Here is a 27268-nt window from a genome sequence, read left to right on the forward strand (position 1 = left end):
ACTGAACTGAACTGAACACCTTCGTGGAAAGCGCTTTGACGACAACGTTGACCTCAAAACTGCCGTGAATGCGTATTTCAGGGTGGCTTCAGAAAACTTCCTCCTGACTGTAATTGAAAAGGTTTACTATCGATATGAGAAGTGTATTGAAAAGCATGGAGATGTTAAAAAATATAATTAAAACACTTTCACAATTGTTGGTTTTGTTTGTAAAGCTCAGGACGTTTTCACCAGCCCTCGTATTTCAGGCATGTACATTTTCAAAACTTTCCTCTGGTATGTACTCCGTGTGTGTGTGTCTCAGTCGTGTGGAGATTAATTCATGTATTAACACAGATACGCACCCGTATGTTTCGTAAGTCTTTATTTGATAGTGATTCATAAACATATGCTCATAATATCGGAATCGATATATCGACAACAATGCCTTTGGCAGATATTTCTTGTGAATATGGAAAGGGTTTTGTCGCTTAAATTATATTTTTATTTGAAAGTTTGCAGTAAAACTTTTCGTTAACCACTTATTCATGACAACCTTGGTCTGAATGAACACTTAATTGCAAAGGTTAATTACTATGTACTCATGCTAAGTATATGCCGAGAGTCACTCAAATGTCCTTAATTGGAAGATTCTGATCTTAATTGCTAATCCTTATTTACTGTCACCCACCCTAAACCAGCAGTGCAACCATGTTAGGCCTCATTAATTGTTTATATTTACGACTTAACCAGTGTCAGATGACCATGGCTATATGTGTCCAGGTTGAGTCAGGAGGCAGTGAGACACCAACACTACAACCAGTATGTGTTGACCTGGAACATTGTGTCTCTTGTATGTATTTGCCTGTATGAGACAAAATCGTACATACCACAGGATATCGACTATGTTTTCACACTTCCTAAAGAGAACCTACCAGTACCCCTTGCACATAGGTATATGCAAATAATCATAATCATAACCACATACAACTTACGCTGTCTGTGAGGCGCTTGACTGTTAACATCCACATGAGCATCTCATTCTATCGGGTACCCATTCACTACTGGGTGAACAGGGGCATATTTCGAACCAGGTCACTCGCCTTAACACACATGATATGTGCTACTTGTGCTTCAGTGTGGAACAGGATTGAGATCCTAGAAGAGGGTAAATTTTTCGTGTATCAAATAATGGCACTTCGGTAAGGTGTGGAGAAAAGGTTTGACACAGTTACCTTCACGACAGCACCTGTTTAGAACAGACGTCAGCTGAATCTAGTTATCTCCATTTTGAGAAACTCACGTCAGACTTCGTTTCCGCTACAGATGCCACGTGTGAGGTACCTGGTCCCGTGTGCCTCGTGCTGAGAATACCCAACAATGTCTTTTTTTATAATTAATAGTCTATACTATACTAATTCAAGTACATTCAGGAATTTTGTTTGAAATACTGTGGAAACGGAGTATCTCAACAGAATTGAATTGTACAGACAGGTTTGGTTGGCAATGAAACGTACCATGCGTATGCTGCACTTCAAAGCATTTTCTGTGAATGATATTACCCCTCATTACCAGGTCGCCCCACTAACCTGAAGAGAAATACATTGCTCCTTGACTTCTTTGCAAATACAAGCAGGATGTTCTAAGGTGATAAGTAGCTCGCACATTCCTCTAATGACAACCTTGTGTTATCACTCGGTTAGGAGTTCAATCGACTCTCCGTCTTCATATGACAAGAAGAGAAACAACATGTATCAGTCAACATGATACATACCACAAAGACAAGGTACATACATATTCGGGACTGTTATTTTTGTTAGGAGTTTTACAAGGACAATCAGACCATACCATAAAGTATAAGTGAGTGAGTGAGTATGGTTTTACGCCGCTTCTAGCAATATTCAAGCAATATCACGGCGGGGGACACCACAATTGTGCTCCACATAATGTCCCCTTGTGGTGAATCAATCCCGGGTCTTCGGCGTATCGAGCGAACGCTATAACCACCAGGCTACCACATCGCTACCATAATGTATAACACAGTGACCAATGGGAGTAGTTTCTCAGACGTATTGGGCGGTGGGGTAGCCTGGTGGTTAAAGCGTTACCTCGTCACGCCAAAGACCCGAGTTCGATTTCATACATTGGTACAACGTCCGAAGCCCATTTATGATGTCCCCCGCCGTGATATTGCTGAAATATTGCAAAAAGCGTCGTAAAACCATACTCACACAGTCTCGGACTTTTACGCCTAAATTTTGTTGTGTTTAATATGTGTTACATTACAAATATCCCCTAACACGTTGACATTTAACGTGTGCCACGCAGAACAAATACAATGTGTATACAATCATATACATACATGTATACATGATCATATCTACAATGTGTATTAGTGAGTGGAAAACCTGTGTTAATTTATATTTTACAAATATGATTGTGTGCGTAGTTTGCTACAGTGTTAACTGTAACATATGATACAGTCGGCGTACACGTGTTGCTCAAAGTGTGATCTCAATGTGTACTTCTTGTCTAGTAGTGTTGTCTATGAGGACAACAGCCGAACTGTAACATCGCAGGTCATGAGGACATTCCGATGCATTACTCTCTCGGGCAAATTACTTCGGTGCCAAAAATGTCAGTATTCATTAGTATATAATGTAGTGTGGTATCTGTTATACATATATGTGTCAAGATCATGCATTTGACATACTTCTTAAGAAGACACATTACTCCAATAAAAACGGAATCATGTCATGTCAAGAATGAAGATGTGCCAGTGGAGATAGTTGTTCATGCATACGGTGAATGAAGATGTGCCAATGGAGATGGTTGTTCATGCATATGGTGAATGAAGATGTGCCAATGGAGATGGTTGTTCATGCATATGGTGAATGAAGATGTGCCAATGGAGATGGTTGTTCATGCATACGGTGAATGAAGATGTGCCAATGGAGATGGCTGATCATGCATACGGTGAATGAAGATGTGCCAATGGAGATGGTTGTTCATACATATGGTGAATGAAGATGTGCCAATGGAGATGGTTGTTCATGCATACGCTGAATGAAGATGTGCCAATGGAGATGGTCGGTCACGCGTTTGGTGAGTGAGTGAGTGAGTGAGTGAGTATGGTTTTACTCTGCTTTTAGCAATATCCCAGAAATATCACGGCGGGGGACCCCAGAAATGGGCACATTGTATCTATGTTGGAAATCGAACGCTTGTCTCTGGATAATTCAATAGCATATGTAACCCAAAATACATTTTCTAGTTAAAGCATGTTCACTGCATAAATATTGTTTCTGAAATTCACATGCACAGAATGACGACAAACAGGACTTACTGGGTGTAATTTGTATAACGAAGTACTCTGATAGTCCCAGCTGAATAGACGATAAAGTTAACACATTTGTCAGCACTTTTCACATGCGTATGGGGAATGTTCGGTGTCGTTGGGTAATATTGAATGTTACAGGGTAACATTGTAGGCCAATGTGCGAACATCCACATATGGCGGCATGCAACAAGAAATCAGATGTTTTGCAACCAGTTAAGATACGTTATAAACTGACCAATATTACTACCTGATTTAATTAATCGAATTTAACAATACCGTTCTTCTCTGCCTGGAGTCACTAATTGAACTATCGTATTGAATTGTATCATGTACCTTAATGTAACGGTTCTACGAGAAACTGTATATGTATATAACTAGCATTCTGTTCAAAGCCGAACTCGTTGAATTCAGCTGGGAACATATCCACGTTTTGAAAGCTGCTAGCCAAACCATTGGTGTTATTCGCCATTGATTACTTGCCATAACAACGAGATGGCTCATATTTGAAGTTATTAAGGTGAACTCCACACCGTGATTATCCCCACATCTAACTTTATTCTGTGAAATGCCAGACATATCAAGGATAAAGTTGTGCCTGTATGTAGAATATCATCAACGTACAGATGGAAACACACTTATATCGACATATTTTACACCGTTACACATTGCACACATACGTCCTATAGACTTCCTATTTCAAGTGTTGATATCGCATGCAAAGGAGCCTACTGTCGACCTAACACTTTCTGGGTGCCGTATTACAGTTCTCAGTTGTTTTCGATCTTATAGTTCTTATTGGTATTTCTTTCAGAGATTCTTCTTTCGCAAATCGATTCCTTAAATTAAGTCTAATGAGTACTTGTTTGGGAACGTTTGTTTTTGTTAAATGATGAAACTACAAGCTCTAGCAGCCGTATTCATATAATATTTTGATAGGTTTGCAAAAAACAACAACATTATTTCGATTAATCTTATCAAAATGAGTTTTTGTCAGCTGTTATCACAAATGGTATAACTCATGTATATTGTCGAGATAAGTAGGACGGAAAAGGTGTGGCAGATGTGTGCAGGCGAGAGAGTCGAGTGAGTGAGTTGGGTTTAACGCTTTTAACAGTATTCCAGTTATATCACGGTGTGTCAGCTTAATGTGGGAGGAAAGATCGAAGTGATGCAGGTCTCAGACGTTTAGCACTACGGTGAAACCCACGAGCACGGGTATGGTGCTGACAAACCTAGAAACATAACCGATTCGAACCCACAATAATAGGCTTCTGGCGTGGCCAAGGGACGCAGCTCTGCACAGCGAATAGCGGCGCCTTAGACGACTGTGATGGACCCAAGGATCATAATCGAGTCGACTATTGTCAGCAGTGGTGCAACTCCGGTGACTGAATGAAGTTGCGGATTTTTTAGACATGTATTCCCGTTGTTTCATCAACTTGGCAACTTGTCTGAAAACACGTGGTCTGTATACTAGTATTTATATTAAATGCAGTCAGAATAAACAAATCCGCGTTACACCATATACATACACATATGTTTGTTTGATATGTTTATGTTCCACCTTTGAAATTTAATTCACAATATCAGTTCTGTTTAAAATATCGTCTTGATGTCATGTATGTGTATTTATAAATATCATGCAAGACATCTTTAAACATAACTGACTGACACTTTGGAATATTGCTTCTGAAATTTTATTCTGTTTCTGTACGATTTTCAAATGTAAATGTTTGTTACATGTAGAAACACTATCAATAGTCTTGCAGCTGGAGTTTAAACGTCATATTTGTTCTGACTCTTCATCAATCTCTACACATCCTGGCATGGTGTCAGCATCATCATTTTTTTCATTGTATAACCTCCTTTATATCTGTCGAGCTAACATTATACAAGAGCCAGGTATCATCATCATCATCAACAACATCATCATCATCATCATCGTCGTCGTCGTCGTCGTCGTCGTTGTTGTTGTTGTCGTTGTTGTTTTCAACCGAGGCACATAAACTCGATGCAGTGGTCGTTCAGAAAGCCTCTCCTTGAAAAACTGGGCCGATTTGATATGGTACTTAGCTTGGCCAACACTCATTTCTGTACCGTCCAGCAGTACAGAAAAAAAACAACACCGACATTGAGATTATGTCCCACATCCTTGGCTCGTTTTAGTAAACTGTGGAATGCCATGTTTTCATCATGAGTCTTGACATGCTTCACAAGAGGATAATCAGACAAATAAATGTGTGCAAAAGTGCGCAGGAAGCATGACCAGTTTGTCAGACGGTCTCATTGTAAATAGAAGACGTGAAGACATGTTTCATGACAATAGTTGACTGTATTAGGCTGAGGTAAACTGTGTTTGAATCATTAATTAATATGGAAGGGCAAAATTCAATAAATGTAATCCGACGGAGTGTGAATGCCACCAAGTGTTAATTTTGTAATCAAACATTGAGTGAGTGAGTGAGTGAGTGGTGCGATTAAGCGGTCGAATGTGTGAGTGAGTGAGTGGTGCCATTAAGCGGGTGAGTGAGTGAGTGAGTGAGAGACATCCAGTGTCAACGTTACAGCCAAACGTATCCCACCAGTGAGGAAGTGAGTGAACGGTATTTGATATCTGCGTGTCAGCCCAATGTAGTAGGAAAACCAAGGGTCATAATCAGGACGAGTCTAGATTCGAACCACAAAGCAAATGAGCAACAACGGAGGGCGGGCCTACCCGAACCACTGGTCGATTTAGAAGAGTGCGATACTGATGTCCTTAAATATAGGTTCATAATCTGGTCGAATATGTATATATATATATATAGCTCATTGAACACAATCTATACTTGTGAGGCTTAATTTAAAACAAAGTTTTGTTTATGATGATTCAGGAATTCCTACAGCGGATGAATTCATTGAGAAGACGCTTTCAATACAAAATCTAATAACACACACAGTACACTACAATTCTTAGAATGTACATTCTATTCATTAACGTATATCATTGAATCACATACGCCTTCAGTAAATGCACAACGTTTGCCCTGGCACCGATTCTCTGTTGTACAGGAGCTGCTGCCACAGCGCGAACTTCCCGCAACAATTACCGTTAAAGTTATAGGTTTGTGTCTGGGAACCAGAGTGATGGTAGCGCTGAGATCGCATGGTGAAACACCGGCCTGAGTTGTACGCTGTAACAGGTGTTGTTCCTGTGTGTACTGGCACCAGCGCGAGTTAAATGGTATCGTGTTACACTGAATGTATACACTGTTCCCCGAGACACGACAGCTTTCAATTTAATAGCAAATATTGATAAATATATACCGGACCAAAAAAAACAAAGTAAAAGACTTGTTATGACATCAACGTGTAAGAGAAACTCTCTTTGGTTCATACACGCGGTCTTAACAAACGGTAATCACTGAGACAGTGACAGACAAAACGTGTTACGCTCGTCATTATGTGAGCTCCTGTAACTTCGTGTGAAAGCCTCCCGGCAACATTGATCTCAATGATGAAAAAGGACTTCTTTAAATTCGTTATAATAAATCAGGCGTGACCAGGTTAATTATTGACTGCACAGAAACATATAATTATCGCTGCTGCTGCTGCTGCCGCTTAAAAAGCGGTTGTAAGAAATATTAATTGTCAGAGCAAGAAAATAACCATCCTAGATTTTCTCCGAAACAGATTCCACTTGTCGTAAAGAGCAAATAGCTGTGGAAATTATATAAATAGAGAAGACCTGTGAACAAGAAACAAAAAGTTGCAATCTTAGGCACGTTGAAAGCAACAATGGAGTCGTGTATTTGTGGTTCGATAATAACTATTCGTTTTAATATAGTCTATCACAAACATGAAACATGAACATTCAATATGTTTATCGTTCAAGTGTGATAAAATTTCTGATATACAAAGGACCCATATCATTTTTTCGAGAGCGGAACATTGAGCACACTTTTAACAGAAAGACGTAATCAGTCGATAAAGATTCTCTTTGAAAATCCTTATCGCATCAACACACGGACACGACCCATGATAATTTCTAATACATGGACGAGCAGTTTGCTTCTGAACTGACACTTAATGATAATATATAATATATCAGACTTTGTCAGGATTAGGCACACTTTATTTCAGATTGCTTATTCTTAGCAGTTCCAAGAAAACACACAGTTACTTGAGATTGCAGGATTCTAAGTCGCCATGTAAAAGACTACAGGAGAGTGCGTGGCAACCATACACCATATAATCATGATGCTATGTCTCTCTTGTACGTAAAACTGATTGGGTTTGTTACCTATCGTCAACATACCTAGACATAACGAGTGATCATTTTATACATTGTTTGTTATTATTTCCTGAATCCTGTACACAATGAAATAGAGAAACACAAAATCGAAATAAGATGCAGGTCTCTGAAGACTTCTAAAACTGCAAAAGTAAAAATCTCAAATTGTTTATTTGAATCAAACGAAAGGTTCAGATATCCAGATGTTGCCGCACAGAAAGAGGGGTAATACCAGTAACCGAACGTGACTAAAGTTATTTATCTTACCAGCGAAACCATATTAATCATACATAGTATCTCCAAGAATTTCTACATGGACAGAAGAGTGCTTACCTTGATTGTATTGCGTTGCGTATAATACAGTCACATATTGTCTCCATCCATCATAATCCTATGTGTAAGCGCAATGACGAGAGGCATCTCTTTGGCTCTCCCAGCGTATTGATCACAAGTCAGCGACGGTTTCTAACATCCCCAGCCAAGCCCTACCACACGCAGGACTGCCGAGAGCAGGCAATTTTCCCCATGCTTTTAGAAGTAGGCTGAGAGTTAAGCTTCCGAAACCATGGATCAACACGTTAAGAAGAAGCAATGTTCAATTACTACTTGAGGTAAGCTGCGTGATTTGCCTCATCGCTACAGAGGAGGGCAGTATCTGTCTTCGGGACATGTTGATGACTGAAGCAATGGAACTCTAGTTAAGACGGCACTGTCCTATAATTCTAGGGTAATCAATTACTAGTGTTTACAAATACGTCACTGGTTATGGCTTTGTTTATCAGAAGCATTTCGTACTTTGACCATCGTGCTTATAATCTACGCAGGGTTAAAACAAGGAGCTACGTATAGACTGACGTAGGGTTCAAACAAGAATATACAATGTACGTGTACACTGACCCAGGATTGAAACATGGATTTTCGCATACACTGACCTAGGGTTGAAAAAAGGATATACGTACACATGTATACACTGTCCTAGGGTTGAAACAAGGATATACGTATACACTGACGTAGTGATGAAACAAGGATATACGTATACACTGACCTAGGGTTGAAACAAGGATACACGTATACACTGACGTAGGGATAAAACAAGGATATACGTACACACTGACGTATGGTTGGCACAAGGATATACGTATACACTGACGTAGGGATAAAACAAGGATATACGCATAACCTGGCGTAGGGATGAAACAAGTATATACGTATACACTGACTTTGGGATGAAACAAAGATATACGTATAGACTGACCTAGGGTTGAAACAATGATATACGTATACACTGATGTAGGGATGAAACAAGGATATACGTATACATTGATGTAGGGATGAAACAAGGATATACGTGTACACTGACGTAGGGATGAAACAAGGATATACGTATACACTGACGTACGGATGAAACAAGTATATACGTATACACTGACGTAGGGATGAAACAAGGATATACGTATACATTGACGTATGGTTGAAACAAGGATATACGTATACACTGACGTATGGTTGAAACAAGGATATAAGTATACACTGACGTATGGTTGAAACAAAGATATACATATACACTGATGTATGGTTGGCACAAGGATATTCGTGTACGCTTGAGATGTTACATCAACTTGTTGATAACACTTGTTTAAACGCCATGTTTAGGTTTCAATAGTTTTATTGGTATTCTAGACCCTGAAGAAAAATGTCAGCGGTGATAATTATACTTGACAAGTGTCATGTCGGTGGCAGTAATCAGCCGCGAAAGACATTACATTACCAGTAGTATACAGTATACAACAATGTTTACAGGCCAACTTAAATGTCAACATCATATTAGGGTAAGATGTTGTGTGGCAAATTGTTGTATTTTTGCATCACGTGAGTAAGGCACTCGAGTTTCTGTATTAAAGGATCCATTTGAATTTATCCTGAATGTATTCTAAATTCTCCAGAGTGACAGAGCAACAATGGTATAAATTTGAATTATCATAAATAACATTTTAATGACCTGTTTTACTTCAACATGTCATACATAAAAAGTTCTACGCCATTCTATTTTATTTTAATGGAATATGGAGAGTTTGAAAAACGATATGAAACTTTTTGCATGAGTAATGCGTAAAACATTGTGACTAAACAACCACAAGTGCAACATCTGTATCAGAGTATAAGGTTACTGTCACAAGTTATTATTCACAAAAGAGTGAGAAATTGAATAGGCCTCAAAATGTCAATTATCATTACGAACATAAGTATTGATACTTTACAATCAACGAGGAGTTATACAAATTGCATGTGCTTTAAATCGCGTAACATCTCAACATTCATATAATGCTGCTGTTAATATAATAACGTTATGAATTCCAAATCTGCGGGCAAATATGCAAAGTTTAGGAACGAACCATTCTATATTCTTCAAAAAAGAATTTGTCTCAGATTTCCACACACATAAATAATCGCTGGTCATGATGGATATCATTCGGCTTGTCTTGAAGAAATGATCGAAAACAAATTCTGTTTCAAACAATATCTTGTTTGCAGGCTTGCATGATATATTACACAGAACAGTATAAGCTCTCACATGGTTTTGATGTGATGACCAACATGTATGTGGTCCGCTTCCCTGGTTAAAATAGTCGACTTCTTAATTTTCTAAGAGATTTGTGATAAGGTAATAACCCTCAAACATGTCTAACCCATTATTCATTAATACCTTCATAATACATGAATGATTTCAAGAATAGCATTAACTGGTGTTCTTCTGGATCTTTGACGTACATATATGTGTTTCCAAGTGAATTCAAAAGGACCTACTGAAGGGCAGTCCAAAAGGCATGATGTTGACCGTTCTTGAATCAGACACTGTGTATTTTCATTTACAAAACAGTACTGCTTGTGGACATATTAGTTGAAAAGCAGTGTAGAGCGAGGACTAAAGTTGGAAGTTGTGTGTGTGATTTCCTTGCGGTGAGGCTGTTGACAGCTTATGAATCATTCACAACCAAAGCGCACATTCCAATTTTAAGAAAATCACATGAAAGAATAGAATTCGTAATAGTAACACCTCCGTAAATAAGATATAAGTACCTCCGAACTTTAAGAAGTAGATATAGCTTTGACTGCTTACCATTATGTCAGGGGCCACTGAAACCTAACTGTTGTTGGTCTGGACTAGGCAGATGCCGATAGGTCAGCAGTGGGCTGTAAAAGCGTCGGCAGGTTATTACGGAGCGTGATACATATGTACTGCTCTAGTGCCCGGGGGTGTCGCTGGTAACATGAGCTTGTTTTGAACAGATAACATAGCCTCACTGAATACAGAGACGTTGTTTCTACCAAAACATCTACGGAGTGTCTACCGTACTACGGACAAATCCGATACGCTTGAGATTCCGTGCGTTTTCGGGGCGGTCGGGTAGCCTAGCGGTTAAAGTTCGCACGTCACGCCGAAGACCCGGGTTCGATTCCCGACATGGGTACAATGTGTGAAGCCCATTTCTGTTTAAAAACGGCGTAAAACCATACTCACTCACGCACTCCGTGCGTTTTCATTAATGATTTCCTAGAATATTATAGATGTGTTTCATCTTGTAAAGAAAATCTGCACGCTTTACAGAGTATGCACGCTGTTCCCCCTATGTTGTTGAGTGAGCAGTTGAGCTGGTCCATCCTTACCGAGGTTCAGAAGGTCGCTCTTCGTATTGTGTACTGTACGTAAAGGTGCTGACTAATGGGTTTGCACCCTCTCACAAATGATAAGAAATGATGTGGCATGTTAGGTTTGCAAATATTTAACTACTAGCAGACCCTGAAACATTCGAGGTTATGCATTAAGGAGGAAACTATGTGACGCTCCCAGCTATCCGCATAACTTACAATGTTTAGCTCACACATATTTGATATTTCCTGTTTTATGACTAACATGTTTACTCAAATGTATGTGTTACTGGTCCCGACACAGGACATAGTATAGAAGCCGAGAAACAGGAACTGTGTGACCATTAAACTACCGTTTCGAATAAAACTGTCATGGGTTTTTCATTCAAAGCACTTCAATAAGAAAACAATGTATAGATGATATATTAAGTGTAGAATTAGTCACAGCTACACTGTGAGCTCCATAACGAAAACCCCAGCCTTGATTGTATTTCTCCAAAGTTTATGTTTATTTTGTTGATTCTACTAGTTGGATAATATGGTCAATGTATGTAAATAAATTCAACAAAGCTGTTGAAGCGTTAAAACATTGTGAGTTGTTAAGCTACGATTTCCCAGTTGCCAGTACATTGAGGTTCAGGTTTAAAATTCTGTATGTATATGCGTTGAAAATGTGTAGACAGTGTTAATGCAGGAATACTTAGAAACGTATTGGTCAAGTGTATTAACATCCTTTAAAAATGTGTAATGCCCTCAAGCGTATCGGATTTGTCCGTAGTATGGTGGACACTACGTAAATGTTTTGGTACAAACAACGTCTCTGTATTCAGTGAGGCTGTGTTATCTGCTCAAAACAAGCTCATGTTACCAGCGACACCCCCGGGCACTAGAGCATTACATATATATCACGTTTAAGATGGGCTCCGTAATAACCTGCCGACGCTTTTACAGCCAACTGCTGACCTATCGGCATCTGCCTAGTCCAGACCAACAACAGTTATTTTTCAGTGGCCCCTGACATAATGGTAAGCAGTCAAAGCTATATCTACTTCTTTAAGTTCGGAGGTAACAATCACATGTTACAAGCGATCACTCCCGGGCACTGGAGCATTACATGTATATCACGTGTCGACATAACTGGCGACTGTTATGAGGTAGCGTTGAAATATCAATATGTTATGTGAATAAATAACACTGATATGTTTAAAAAGTAGTCATGTCATAAATTCGTGTTTATGGTGACAAGCGCGATGGAAAGTGGGTCGGTAATTGTATATTATACCTGAAAAAGCACATAAGAAACGACAGTTGGTTGTCAAAATTGTGTCTCTTCTCAGGCTCAAGTAAGAATATTCAACTGAAGACTTTGTCTGAAATGCTAAACATAGTAGGTGTATAACAAATAGTCTGTTTTGTGGGGGATGTTTCTCTACCATAAATATGTTTTCGAGTATTTTTATTGACGAGCACTTTGTTGGTAATGAATCATAATATTAATTCATAAAGTGCGTCACACGTGTTGATTTAGCCGGTACGTAATAATAGGCAAGAGAAAAAAAAGAATGAAGGCTGGCCACTGGGATGGGAAAAAAAAGTTATTTGTCCTGAAACAGATATTTTCAAACCGCATATTTCAATGCGACTGTGCTAACTATGAAGCTGGTCACTATTGCGTACCAACATGAACATTCTACTGTACCTAAAACACTATTAATAAAGTTTCCAACATTTGTTTTCGTTTACCACGTACGGACACAACCGTCATCTTTAGAGAGACATCGTAGATGTACTTTTTCAGCAAATCGATATCTTGTAATACAGTAAACTACGGTTATAACGAACACGCTTATAACGAACTGACGGATATAACGAACTTATGTTTTAGTCCCTGTCATTTTTTGTATATATGCTGTGTGTATGCTTATAACGAACTACGGTTATTACGAACTAAAAATAGTGTTCCCTTTGAGTTCGTTATAACCGTAGTTTACTGTATTAGGTTATACATCTGAACTTTTCAGCATTTGATAACGACAAACCCTGATCTGGCTTGACACAGCGAGGCAGCAGAGTGGCGGAAAATGTGGTGAGCTACCTGTAGTCAGCTAGAGTGGAATCAGATCTTGTTTCATTGAAACTGCCAAGCTTTTCTAATAGTCAACTATCTCATTATGTCGAGAAATATTCTGCAGCTCCAGCCTTTGGTGTATATATTTCTCCACTTTTAAGGTACCATCAAGTATGCTCTTTCTATCAAGATTTCAAAGAGCTCCATACAACTCTTGCTCAGAATTTGTTTTATCAAGGTTACAGCATTCAAGGCATCAGTAAAGCTTTCAGAAAGTAAGCATGTGGAGAACACTTCCAAATTTGATATATATGTTGTCGGATGCAATTTCTGTATTTTGACTTTTTTGTACCATATACATGTTCCCTGGGTTTTTTTTAAGGTGAGCAATTGACTTGCCTTTGTGTGCGTTTGTGACGGGTACCCTCGGTGAGCAGGATACGCTCTCCTTTTCGCGAACACCGCGTATCATTACTATTTGATTGTGATTCATAAACGCATGCTCATGATAAAGCTGGACAGGTACAATTTCTTTTGAATATGGAAAATGTTTAGTCGCTTTTATTTATATCAAAATCGGGTACATATGCTGATAAAATTGGACATGGGATTTTGAAAATGTGACTTCGATTTTCGGCTGCACTCTGTCTGCGATACTCTATGGCATTACATCGCACCTATGCACTAAAGATCACTGCACAAACACAGAATCGTACAAGTAGACATAATAAAAAGCTTCAAGCAGCATAGCAAGAAGATAACATTGGTTACTTCAATATCCCATATCGTCCGGCACGAAACAATTGGCAGTCCTGACAAGTTCGATTCACTTTGTCTGCTAACTCAGAAATTAATGATGTGAATCAGAGTAACGGTTTATGTTTATCCTAATTATACATTGACAATGTAACAGTTTCACACCTGGCAGTAATTACAACGTCTGAACGCTTTATGGCACCAGACCGGTGGGTGCCTCGTTAATGTTTATTGCGATTCTGTTACCAATGTAATGAGGAAAAGGAAGTCAGCTAAGAACATTTTGCAATAGGATAGGAGCTTCATGAAGTATACTGGAATCCATGGGTCTAGCATGATGACATTCGAAGCCAGACGAAATGGCAGCAGCAAATTTACAGAGACAATCTTGCAAGCCTCAGCAAATGTGTATTTAATATTATTAAAAGAAAACGTTTTCTAATCATATGGCAGTTCCCCTTTTCGGTCTTTACCTGCAAATCCGACATAGTCTGCAGCTGCCTCGTTTCATTACAAGAGCACGATGATTCAGTCCCATCCCATTGATAGCATGCTCAACAACCGATACACAACTTTACTGTCTACGCCATTCTTAGAGTAGATATCAAATTCGCCTTGTTTTCTCAATTAATCAAATGTTGAAAGTAAACGATCACCTGGCTCCTTGCCATGATGTATTGTTTTATAATACGAATCTTGAACATTGAAATTGTAAGCATATTAAATGTATCCATCAAGCCTAGCAACAGATGACGAAACGGGAGCAATTACATGCCCGTCGCGTCCCCTACAGCTGGTCGTTCTGTGGCACTGGGAAATATGGTCCTGGCATCATTACAAGGGGAAGAAAATTATACAAGCTGATTCACAAGGCCTTGGACTGTTGGTGATCTGTCTGGATTGATTTCGGAAGCTGTTTTACATGGACACGTAAATGAAGCTTTCTCGTTATTATACCGATAGACAATCTGGTGCACATTTTCCGAAGTCGATAGTATCATATTCCATACAAAGAAAACTGTAGCTAGTATATGTATAGACGCTTTTAAGAACTCCAAAGACATAAATAGATGTAGTAATTACGGTTGTACTGACACTTTTAGTTTTTTCTATAAATGAATACGGTGAACCATATTTTAGAATGACAGCATTCTCCTCTATCCATTGTGCTACATTCATAATATTACAGTTATACGAAGTTTCTTTATCACTCATTGACTGGAGAAGTTTGGTAAGATTCCATTTGTCCCACATGGAGAAACGACAAATATGTAAAAATGATAAGCAAAAATCTCGTTTCGATTTCTATAAACTAAAATAGGATATTTTTACTTGATTCTGGAGGCAATACCAGAAAATCTAAAAGCACCAATTCAATTACACGTAAGGATCGACGTCATAATATCAGAGTGAGTGGGAGAATGCTGTTTACACCAATGCTTGATACCATGGGCAACGACTTATATTTTGGGCGTACAATGACATACAATCAGCCAAATCACACACGGCGTTAAACATAGGGAACTACATGAGAATGCCAAAGGGCTTGCATGTCAGTTTTGAGTTTGTCTCAGTCTTTTATATATTATTTGTTTGTTTATTTGTTGTTGTTTAACGCCACACTCAGTAATATTCCAGCTAAATGATGGCGGTCTGTAAATAATCGAGTCTGGACAAGACCATCCAGTGATTGATATCATTAGCATCGATCTACGTAATTGGGATACGATGACATGCATCAACCAAGACAGCGAGCCTGACCACCCGATCCCGTTAGTTGCCTCTTACGACAAGCATTGGTTGCTGAAGACCTATTCTACCCCGGATCTTCACGGGTCCTTTTATAGCTTATTCCTTATTCTAGTATAGCATTATGGATTGAAAAATGAGCTACGCATGCTTACTATGAGAGGCAACTGACAGGATCGGATGCTCATGATGTCAATCACTTGATTGTATACATACCGCCATAATAAAGCTGGAATATTGCTGAGAGCGGCGTTAAACAACAAAGAAACATACTGGTAGGCAGTTTGAAATGACATTCCTTTCTTAATAACTTTATAAGAGAAAGAAGTACATGTGTATACACGTACGTACAAAGAAACCTCAAATTAAATGATAGCATGTGGAATGTGGATGTTAAGCCGGCCCATACTGTAGTCTGTCGAGGGGACAATGAGATGCACTAATTAGAGGTTCCCATAGGCCTCGATCTTCGCACTGCGAGAACCGACTAGGAAAACAAACAGCACCCTCTTCCATTCTGCCTGAAGTGAATCAATAACAATACACTGAGTCAAAAGCAACGTTCCAACTTGATATGTCTCAGCGCCGAGCGTATGTTGGAGGGTCAGTGTTTGACGGGAAAACGTTCTTATCTGTTTTGCCGCCCACTTGCGTGTTTTTTCTTTCCAGAATGTGATCAGTTGGTAGACGAATATGCAGAACTTCGCATGTACAACAATGGTTCATATGTCCGCCAAAATCCTAAAGAACATCAGCGTGACTACTCTCTTCCAGAGGACAAAACATGAACCCAATGCTTCTATACCGTACACCTACGTGATTAATGGCTTCAGTTGGCATCTCTGGTGGTGATATAATAGAGTTTAAACAAACATATACCAGCAACTTATGGGTGCGTTCATCTCGTGAATAGTTTGCGCATACGTAAAACGGATTTGTTTTCGAGATTTATTTCCTTCAACGTATTTTTAATTGCGGCCTGCTTCGGATTACCGGTTTGTTCACGTCCGATATATGGCTCAAAACAGTTCGTCCCGACGTGTTGCTATGTCCGACGTTGATAGATCTTGGCCAAGTCGACATCGAGTAAACTGTACATCTCTCGATGTCACTTGGCTTGTACCAATGAATAGCCCAAAGATGTCCTTGGCGATAATGTTACGTAATTGCATTATGATACCATTGTGCCCTCATTTTCGTAAGTGATATTGATACGCGTTAGAATTTGAAGAGATACCAATTCCCCCTTTCAAGATATATACACGTGTCCTTTCCAAAACCCAGTAGTTAGATTAACAAGACTACAGTTCGTCTCGAGACCTTATTGTTTTATCACATGTCACCAAAACCAACTTCAAAAGCAAGTGCGAAATCGACTGCAGCGGAAACGCTCGATAAACCGTCAACATGAATGCAATTGGCAAGGAAATGCTCATATCCCATTGATACAGGCTTAACGTTAGTTCTGGAAAGAGCATCAGACCACACACAAACAGTGCCTTGTCTCTATTTATGAGGGACACTGATACCACTAATCGTGTAGTGATGATACCGCTAGATCTAACGGTAGTAGCCATATAAATACTGTTATGGACATTTACCAGGCATTAGTAGGGACGTACGGTGTAGTCCTGCTTGCAGTTCACTGCGTTGATGTGATACATACGACTCCTCAAACAGTTTCAGCGCTCTCCAGGTAGGTGTACATGAGTGGCGAATGTGTTACGCTCTCACAGCCGTGCAGTTCAGGCCACCTCCGTTCTCAGCTGCGCACACTGAGATGATTATCCTGCGCCAAGTGTATCATCTGGAAGATCGGGAAGGTTAAATACTATTCTTCATTACCTACATATAGTGGAATGATCTAACGTTGTCAAAATAAATTTGCAGACCAACACAATATCAGCTGACTATAGGTAAGTGCTGTTAAAAAAGTGTAGTTAAAACGTTTTGTTCCGTTTTCATTCCTATTCACCGGGTGGGTATTGGTCATATGAAATAGGCATTGGTAAATAATCTTGACAATCATTATTCCAAAAGGACAAGAATCCATGCAGACAAGAACATTGTAGTCGGTGTATAATCACAAACTTTTAAAAACATACTGGACGATGATTTAATACACCTTTCCACAAGTTTGTCAAGAAGTATTTGAAAACAATGTTTAATCGTGGAACGAAAGGGCAAGATCTCTTAGTCTCAAATAACTACATATGTTTTAGTCGGGGAAAGTGTCGTATACTGCACCATATATAAATATGCCTTGTGCAAGTAAATATTTTTCAGAAAACGAACATATCCTTGCCACTATTTATTAACTGCATCGCCGAATACCAGTGACCTACGAAATGAACTTATCACATATATGTGTAATTTCACAGCTCTCGCGTGAAATAAGAAACATGTTTCAAGCTTCAAAGCATGTACCTTCAAAAAAAGTGGACATTTTACAAACATTTTATTTTACTTTCGTCTGAGTGCAAAGCATTGCTATTTCATTTCCCTATAGTTTCGCCTTTAACCAATTGAACATGCCCGTAGACCATGATGAACCAATAAGAAATTATGATTATTTTGAATGCACACACCAAATTGTTCAGACACTTTTATGAGATTTCTCAACGTTAAGTAAACGTTTTATTCCTGCCAACTGAAGTTTCTTTAACTTATGTTAAATTTGAATGTCAAGCTCTATTTGATCAAGCAAGCAAACCTTGGTATCATGTGCAACGACAGCCATACATGCAAAGTACAAAAATCAGAACGATCAGTCTCGATTATCTGCCTTTAGGTAAAAGGTAGAACAGCAGTGAGATGATATGAATGGATCACTAAAGGTATGTAATGACACTAAGTGTTCGCAATAAGGGTAAACATGTGAAAACCCAATGTCAAATCACATACGTCATATTTACATGCAAAATAAACTGGAGTCCTGTCTTATCATGAACCCGAAAGGTCATTAAAAAGTTCTCTTCAGCGGATTAGCATTTATTTGGATTATATGTGACTAAACGGAACGGAGATCCTCAATCCTCAATACGCCCCCCACCCCCACCCACCCTCCCACCCCCCACACACACCACACAGCCCACCCCCCACCCAACTCCCCCACCACCCCCCACACACACACCTCGGGGCCACGCGGGATGCTGATCTTAACTCTTCATTGAAAAGTTGCATATACCATGAAGATAATATTTACTTCATGTTATCAAACAGCAAATCTATCAATTAGTTGATATAATGGCAGCAGTCTGCTGCCTATCTATTTTGATGTTATGTTTACGACCCTGTCGGATAAGATAACGTGTTGATATGATCACGCTGTCGTTCGTTGAACTTCGGGTCAGTGAAGAATCGTACACTTGTGAATGATATACATACCTAAGCAGACTGTACAGTGAATTTGAATCAGTGACAACATTATAGAGACCAGGGAAATAGGCTGGCACGATAAATAACCAACATGTCCGAGATCCACGTACGATGAGAAACGATCAGCCAGGTGACACTTTGTAAACCACGGTTCTTCATTTGCACAGGTTCTCCGCCAAGCATGGTGTACGGTGGAACTTGTTTCCATAGAGGGAAGGGGAAAATGTACGGAAAGAATAACAATGCACAATGGTGAAATATTTTGTACATAGTCCTTGAAGAATTACGAAATTGCACATAGTCCCCATGCTCCGGAGTTATTTTACCCCAACCCCGTGAACTGTTGGTTGTTGGAACAGTCCTAGATAAGATGGATGTACAGATAGAATTACTGCACGTGTTTGCCACAGGAGCTACTCATGGAGCAGGATACGCTCATCTTTTCGCGAACACCCAATCTCATTAAAATCAGATTTTAGTTCTCGCTACTGCTAAGATCTGAGGCACCGCGTTGCGGGTCACGTTAGACCGACGTTCCGCGAACTTTGACCGACCAATGGAATGACTGACAGAAGTCGACATTAGCCAATCAGAAGGCAGCTTTCTCGTGCTCTGCGGCACTTATTGCAAATTAGCGACTACGCTTCGAAACATATTTTGACATATTCTCGATTAAAACGTTGAAACCGGAACAAAAGAACATTCTGGAATGGTTAATAGATGGTCAGGATTGTATGGATTCAGTCGTTCTGCCCGTAACTATCGTTCAGAATACCCAGTGTTAAAGTTTTCGAGGATGCATGATCAGGATCACATTCCGACTGTCACTTTCATGATCTGGTAAGCGACGCTCTGATTGGTCGGATGAACGCTCGTTCTGACGTGACCCCTAATGGGAAGTCCTGAGATCTTTGTGTAGCAGTAGCGAGAACTAAGATCTGATGTTAATGAGATTGGCGAACACCTGGTATCACCACTATTTGATAGGGATTCATAAACACATGCCGATGATACAGACGGAATTGCACAAATATATCTGCTTTTATCATACACTTCAGATCGGTTAACAGTTTTGTCGTCGTGTTATCAATATCATGTAAGTTTTCTGGACTTGTTGGACTTGTGATATTGTCAAAAGATGACATTAGTGAGTGAGGGAGTCGGGACACGGCTCAACATATTGTACCCATGTGGGGAATCGAACCCGGGCTTTCATCGTAAAGACCACTAGACTACTCAACCGCACCCTGTTTCATGTAGATTTGATAGGCCACCTATGCTTAAGGTATGAGCCTCGTTTTCATATATTAAAGGGGCACTGATCTAACGCAATTCCCCGGGACTGGTTGTTGCCTTTGTTATTGTTTTTTCCAACTGAGTACCCGGATGTATAGCAGAAATCTAGACTAGTTCGCGACCTCTGCTGCGCCTTTCGTAAGCGCATTAGTCACGTTTATGGATACCGGTAGTAATAAGGGCGTATGGTCACATTGATCAACAAAATGAAATACAGTTTTCGAGATAATAAGGAAATGTAGGTATCTTTGGGGGTAGCATCGGTAATGGTGACGAAGTTTTGATAAGTCACTTGCTGGGTAATTTTGCGATTTTCGTTTACACTATTTTTACTTGCAACACGAAGTAAATATTTCACCTAAGCATTGCTTTTTTATAGTGTGTATATTTTTTTACTGTCAAAATGTGTAACATTATTATTAAACGTCTAAATATTTTACAAAGTGACTGAAAAACATTTCGTTGAAAAGTACATGTCTATGTTGTTTGGCTTCTAATCCTACATAATAATCTGTTGTGATGTTTGTAAGCCCTTTTGTTCGTCTTAATCAATCTGGACAGATTTCTTAGTCAAAATGGCTGAAATATTTACACATTTTATAAATTGCCTGAGAGAATCAAATTTTACAAATTGACGGTAATATATACACGCTTACAAAGGAAAAGACCGGAGAAAACAACGTCTATCGCGCATTGAAGAATTTCCCAACCAAGACATAGAGAAACAAGAACGAATCGGTTCAAATGAAGGAAAACAAAATGCAAATACCATAATTACAACCAACCAAATTTATGTGTATAAATTTTAGGCAGCTTCCTTGTTCGAGGAATGTATCCGTGAATATCCACACAAAGGAACAATATCCCACTTGTCTGCAGCTGTACACAGAAACTTATTCGATGTCACGTGTCTCTGTAACAATCAACTATTTTAAAAAATATATATCGTTTCGGGATATTATAACCCGTGTTCGTTTCTCAACTGATCACTTGGATTGTTTCAGGTGTTTCACATAGGTGTCAAGTCTTCAAGGGTCGGCTGAGAAAGCCCACGTGACAACTATTTTCATAACGTCCACGGTTCCATTGAGTGACAGATAACAATGATCAATCAATCAACGTATTATCAGTTATCCCTTTGAACAAAGTATGTTGTTTTAACATCGGCACTTCACGCCATGATATGAGTGTATTCCCTTTGTTTTAGTAAACCTAGACATGTAAACACTCACTTTTGACATATCCACTGTGCAAGATAATAGTGATTAATCAATCAACGTATTTTCTGTTAATCCTTTGATGACCAGGAACGATCCGTTGATATACAAAAAAAGTAAATGAACTGATCATTCATCTCTTGCTTGGCTGCCACGTGCATATTACATAACACACATTTCACCTCACTTCCAACCTGGATTTAGATTGAATAATTACCCCAGACACAATAAATGCCAAATGGGAACCTTTGTCAGGTAATCTAAGTGGTGCTACCACTAATTGTACCTGTAATAAATTCATTAACTGAGCATCAAGGGAATGACGACAAACACACAAGTGTAGGGTTAGACGAGAAAACGTGGATGACAAGGGAGTAGTAATCGTATTATCGACGCAATCCAAAACCCGAAAATTCTTTCACTGCATGGATACTCTTTTTAGTATGAAACTATAACCATCTGGGGTATTTCCAAATTACGACATCCGATGAGCTCCGCCGTTCTTTTTGTCTCTTTGTTTAGGCCGAAGAAATTAATTAACATGCGCCCTTTGTCGAAATCTTTATAGATCACAGTTAACCAATCAGTGTTTATGCAAAAATGCGTAAAACAAATATTGCCTCCAGCCTTCAAGTTCATTTAGCTGTCCTTGGAGACGGTAGCCCAGTCTCTGGTCACGCTCAGTTGCGTTGCGTATCATCCGGGTACTCACGGGGAAAAAAACAATAACAAAGGCAGCAACCAGTCCGGGGAATTGCGTTAGATCAGTGCCCCTTTAAGTATCATTCACCCAGTCTAGAAGAAGTGAACGTTGTATAAGTTGAAACGAAGCTTCGTGGAACTACATTTTATAAGTATTGGTTTGATACAACAGGACATAATCTCAATGTCAGGACATAATCTCAATGTCAGGACATAATCTCAATGTCAGGACATAATCTCAATGTCAGGGCATAATCTCAATGTCAGGACATAATCTCAATGTCACAAGTGTCCAGCAAAGGAAGTGCCACATCAAATCGGCCCAGGTTCGGTTTTCAAGGAGAGCTATCTGAACGACCACTGCATCGAGTTTATGTGCAGTGTGTTGAGAATATCAGCAACCCTTCAGAGTCCTTCGCTTGGATGAGGTCGGCTGGTCTGAAGAGTGAAACAGAAGGCTTTCTGTTTGCTGCTCAGGACCAGTCACTTCCCACTCGAAACCACCAATGTGTGATTTTGCATCAAAATGTATTTTGCATGAAAATGTAACCATGAAATGTAGATTATATAATGAATTTAATGAGACTGTCCAACACATTGTCAGTGGGTGCCCTGCTTTGGCCCACCCAACAGTATCTTAAGCGACATGATGGAGTGCTTGTTTTTTGACACAGAGGTCCATCCATGGTACGACCCGGAATATGTAGTGGATGTCATGGAAAATGATAAATACAAAATTCTTTGGAATAGGCCCGTATACAGCCTCGGACGTACCATGCCAACAAACCTGTCCCTTTTGACACTCATGTGATTGACAAGATTCAGGAAAAGCATGGCAAATATGCGGACCTAGCTTTCGAAATGTCACGCTTGCATTCCAAGTACCAAGTTGTCCGACTCCCCATTGTTCTCGGTGCCTTAGGTCTGGTACCTCCCAATTGCAATCTGTTGACAGACATTGGGACAGTACCCGGGTTTGCTACTAGGAACACAGTCCTTCTGACAATCTGGGTAATGCAGAAGGCTGATGCGTAGTTGTCCCATTCGCTGTCTGGGCTGCGTTTAGAGGGGGCAAGGACCCTGCGCTGATGATGAGCCTAATCTGTAATCTGTACATTATAATGATAATAATAATAATTTTCATTGCGCGAGAAAAGAATGGCTGCTCAAGAATCTCAACAAGGAAGAATTATTAAACTAATTCATGTAAAATTATGCATTTAAATTGCGTGTGAAAAAATATAAAAGGAGAGAGAAATGAGGTTTTTAACATTGCTGTATGATCAGTTATAAATCATCGCGATGAAAAGGACATCAAAACCACAAAGGGCCATTTATAACCCTTTATAGGTGTAAGCAGTTGTCCGGAAAGCAGGGTAGAGATGAACGCGGTTTCTTTTTACATGCTCTACAGATGTTTAATTCATAAGAACATCATGGCCACCATAACATGCGGGCAGCGGATTTATTAATACATTAACCGACATATCAGCATATTTATACAGGACAATTTGGACATGGAAAGCATGCTGTGATACACAGCTCTTCATGAAACACCTGTCAGAATGGACTATTAAACACATCGTGAATACATATACATAATATGTGTTTGATCATTAATACACATTCACGACAAATTCCAAAGGACACATTTTATAAGGAGATTAGATATATGTGTTCAGCAAATGGTACTTCGTGGTCACTCACTCAAAACCTCTCAAAGTGTATGAAATCCTGACACTGGCACACTCGGCAGGTCTAGCTGCAGTAAAATAGTCCCAAGACCTGTTGAAGGATGTATGAATTCAACAGGAGTTCAAGGGCTTGTCAGTAATTAGTTGGTCTCGTCCGCTAGACGTTATCAACAGCAGATGTGTGCTAAACATGCTTTCTCAGGTTACAGTATTTCTGGGGTAAACATTAGTTAGATGGGGTTTTTTCCAGTAAAAGTGATTGCAGAAACCTCCACTTACCAAACATACGTTTGCATTAAGTGCCCACCAGCAGCTGGCCTCCTCGCTTGTGTTTGCATCGAAATGTGACGGGGAATCAGTTATTATCATATAATATTTGCAAATCAACAGCAATAGCAAATTAATCACATTGCAAAGTTATTCTCGGTGTATGTTTCATGTCACTCTGTACATTGTAAGCTTTCAAACTGACGTAAACTATGTATCGTAAAATACACTGTATTGAAAGCTTTCTTTCAACCTTCTTTGGTTGTATAAGCAATTCAATTAAGTATATTGTCAAACAACATCCTTCGTACAAGCCTATACCTATACTGTGTTTTCTACTTACATTTCCATCTAACGCCGATGACGCATAATGAATTGAAGAATTCTATCGTTTACAAAAAGTAAACTGTCAACATTAGAATTTCAAATTAGAAGCTTTTCATAATTAAGGGTGTAATCCAATCGGGGGCAATATTAAAGAAGGCATCCACAATCTAATTATTGATGAAGCTTGACGCAATTAATTGGTCATATTTTCAAGAAGTCACACTGGTTGCCCTTATATGTGAATGGAACTGCATTCTGCTTTAGATCAAATATGAATACTTCATAATATGCATTAAGCGATGACCTCTATGGACCATTCCAAATGCAGAATTGTAGGAACATGTCCATTGTGTTTCAGTGTCTGAATTGAAGGATGGCTACTTCAAAGTCCATCAGTTCACGTCAGGAGTCATCGACTTTGGAATTCTTATCAATGTTGCTATGAGGAGAATCATACCAAATCTTATCACGGATGGCAAGCATTCACCCACTGGCGTGATGACTGTAAAGAGAATTCGATATGGACCTCTCCTAAAAAACAGGATTAACATCCTGTGAACTGCGTACGGCAGAATATTTGATCAAAACTACCATTGCATATCACCTCCGTCTTACATCAAATCAATGTTTGCACTCGATTACACTATTAACTATGCGTACATATCTGCTTCATGAATTTTATTTTTTTATTTTATTATCTCAATAACATCATCGCAGCCATTATATGCATGTTTTCCACGAGTGAATACAATAAATAGAAACTTAATTGAATTGGAAGATGATTTTAAATTATTTTATCACGAAAGCGTGTTTGCTGACCAAACATGCAACATAAAAAACAAAAGATTGGATATTTGCCAGTTTTGCTATATTGGTCAACTGAGTATGTTGACAACAAGTAACACGTGAATATTTGTTCAATGAACATCATCAAGGTCAGATGAAAGCATTTGAATTTCATTTCATATAGAACATAGCAACAAAAACAGTATTATTCATAGGTTAACTCTTCGTCTCTCAAGCGGTTTTGTTGCAAGTATTTCTGGACCTTAATGGCTTCCTGGCGTTTTCATTGGGCAATTAAAAAGAATAAGGCATGGAAACAATGGCCTCAGTACGATGAGAGCAAGTAAAAGGATATCTATTACTGACATCTATTACAATGCGCTTACCCTCATGTTAACAACAGACACGGTCAAAAGAAGGGATATAAAAAAAACATCAGTGATTTATGTTACTGCTTTGAACAGCAGTGCAAATACGGACCTTCTGAGTTGCTCAGATTGTTATTCAAGTTAATAGGAGTTTTATCACCATGCATGTAGTCAGCAGGTGCTCGATATGTTGGTGAGCTACCTAAGAGCCTAGGTTTTATAGGCTACTGGCCTGGGTGATACATGATGCAGGTATTCTCGTTGCTCCTTCAAATAATGGAAGTTGTGCATGGACATTTGGGGATGAGAAGTTGTTTTCTCTTCGGATATATTTTATTGATGTCGTGAGCTCATGTTAACCAAATTTAAGGCTTGATAAACAATCTACTTTTGTCACTTCTGCTTGGAACTGAATATTAAAAGAATTGCTTTCGTTGCCCGTGGGGACAATGTCCTAAAATATAACAAATATGCTTTCCTTAAACTTTTTATGCATTGTGTGCTTACCTTGCATTCTTAATCTTCTTTTCGGAAAGTGATAAACTGTTTGCAAGTCCGATGTCAAATCGTATGGAGCCACAGTACATTCCAGCTGAATCAACAGGAACAATCGACTTAGTTCCCCCAAAACAGAAGATGATGCGACATCGTCACTTCTGTTCCTCAATGCATGAAGAGTTTCTCTCCTCGGCCCGCTCACCGCTCTTGCTCTGACGTCATGCGAAGACTGACCCCGGAATGCCTATCTGAGAGCAACAACAATGTGACAGTGGAGTGTGTGGCTTTCTTCAAGCTTGGCATTCGTTGACTCATTTTCGTCGAGTAAAAGAAATGGCGTTACTAAATACTCTTTCCGCTGTGATAGCATGCTTTATTTGAGGCCCAACAAAACTGAGATGATTTTTCAAATGTGTTTTGAAAAGCAACTTTTTCAACAATCTGTGAGTTGAGCATTTTATCTGGATAAACTTTTCCCTCAATTTCAGGCATATTTTGCTTGTTGTTATTTCATGGCACTTCTATTTTCGAAACATTTTTCAAATAGTTGATGTTATTATTTCATTAGACAAACCTAATGTAAGGACAACAACCTGATAATAATACTGAATATCTCTATTCAAATCCCAAACGCTAAATACTCAAGTACACAATTCTTTACAAAATTAATTGGAGTATGATTTCTGATACCGTGCATCAAACTATATGTATATATATATATATGTATATATATATACGATATGTCGGAAATGCTTTGTATAGAGAACGTAGTTATAGTATATATAGTTATATAGTTATGCTTATAAACATAAATGACACAGCAAATAACACATTTTGAGGTACTGACTATGGTCTGCATAATTGAGTTCTAGCATAATATACAAAGTCATGTTACTTTACAAAGAGCCTTGGTCAAACTTGG

The 27268-nt window shown here is 39.1% G+C and overlaps 1 protein-coding gene across 3 annotated transcripts in view; it reads right to left on the minus strand.

Moving 5' to 3' along the window:
* LOC139469392 (substance-K receptor-like) overlaps window positions 1-27268 on the minus strand; it is a 76973-nt gene that overhangs the window by 33994 nt on the left and 15711 nt on the right. The window contains exon 1 of one of the 3 annotated variants that reach the window (XM_071251555.1): window positions 26356-26419. The exons of 1 other annotated variant lie outside the window; for it this stretch is intronic. The gene's annotated coding sequence lies outside the window, so the exon portion shown is untranslated. Of the gene's footprint in view, window positions 1-7925; window positions 8068-26355; window positions 26420-27268 lie in introns of those variants that run through there. One more of the 3 variants, XM_071251554.1, reaches the window with a different exon arrangement.

Source organism: Haliotis cracherodii, unplaced genomic scaffold, assembly GCF_022045235.1.
Source record: "Haliotis cracherodii isolate W230 unplaced genomic scaffold, xgHalCrac1.p SCAF_2, whole genome shotgun sequence".
Taxonomy (NCBI): domain Eukaryota; kingdom Metazoa; phylum Mollusca; class Gastropoda; order Lepetellida; family Haliotidae; genus Haliotis; species Haliotis cracherodii.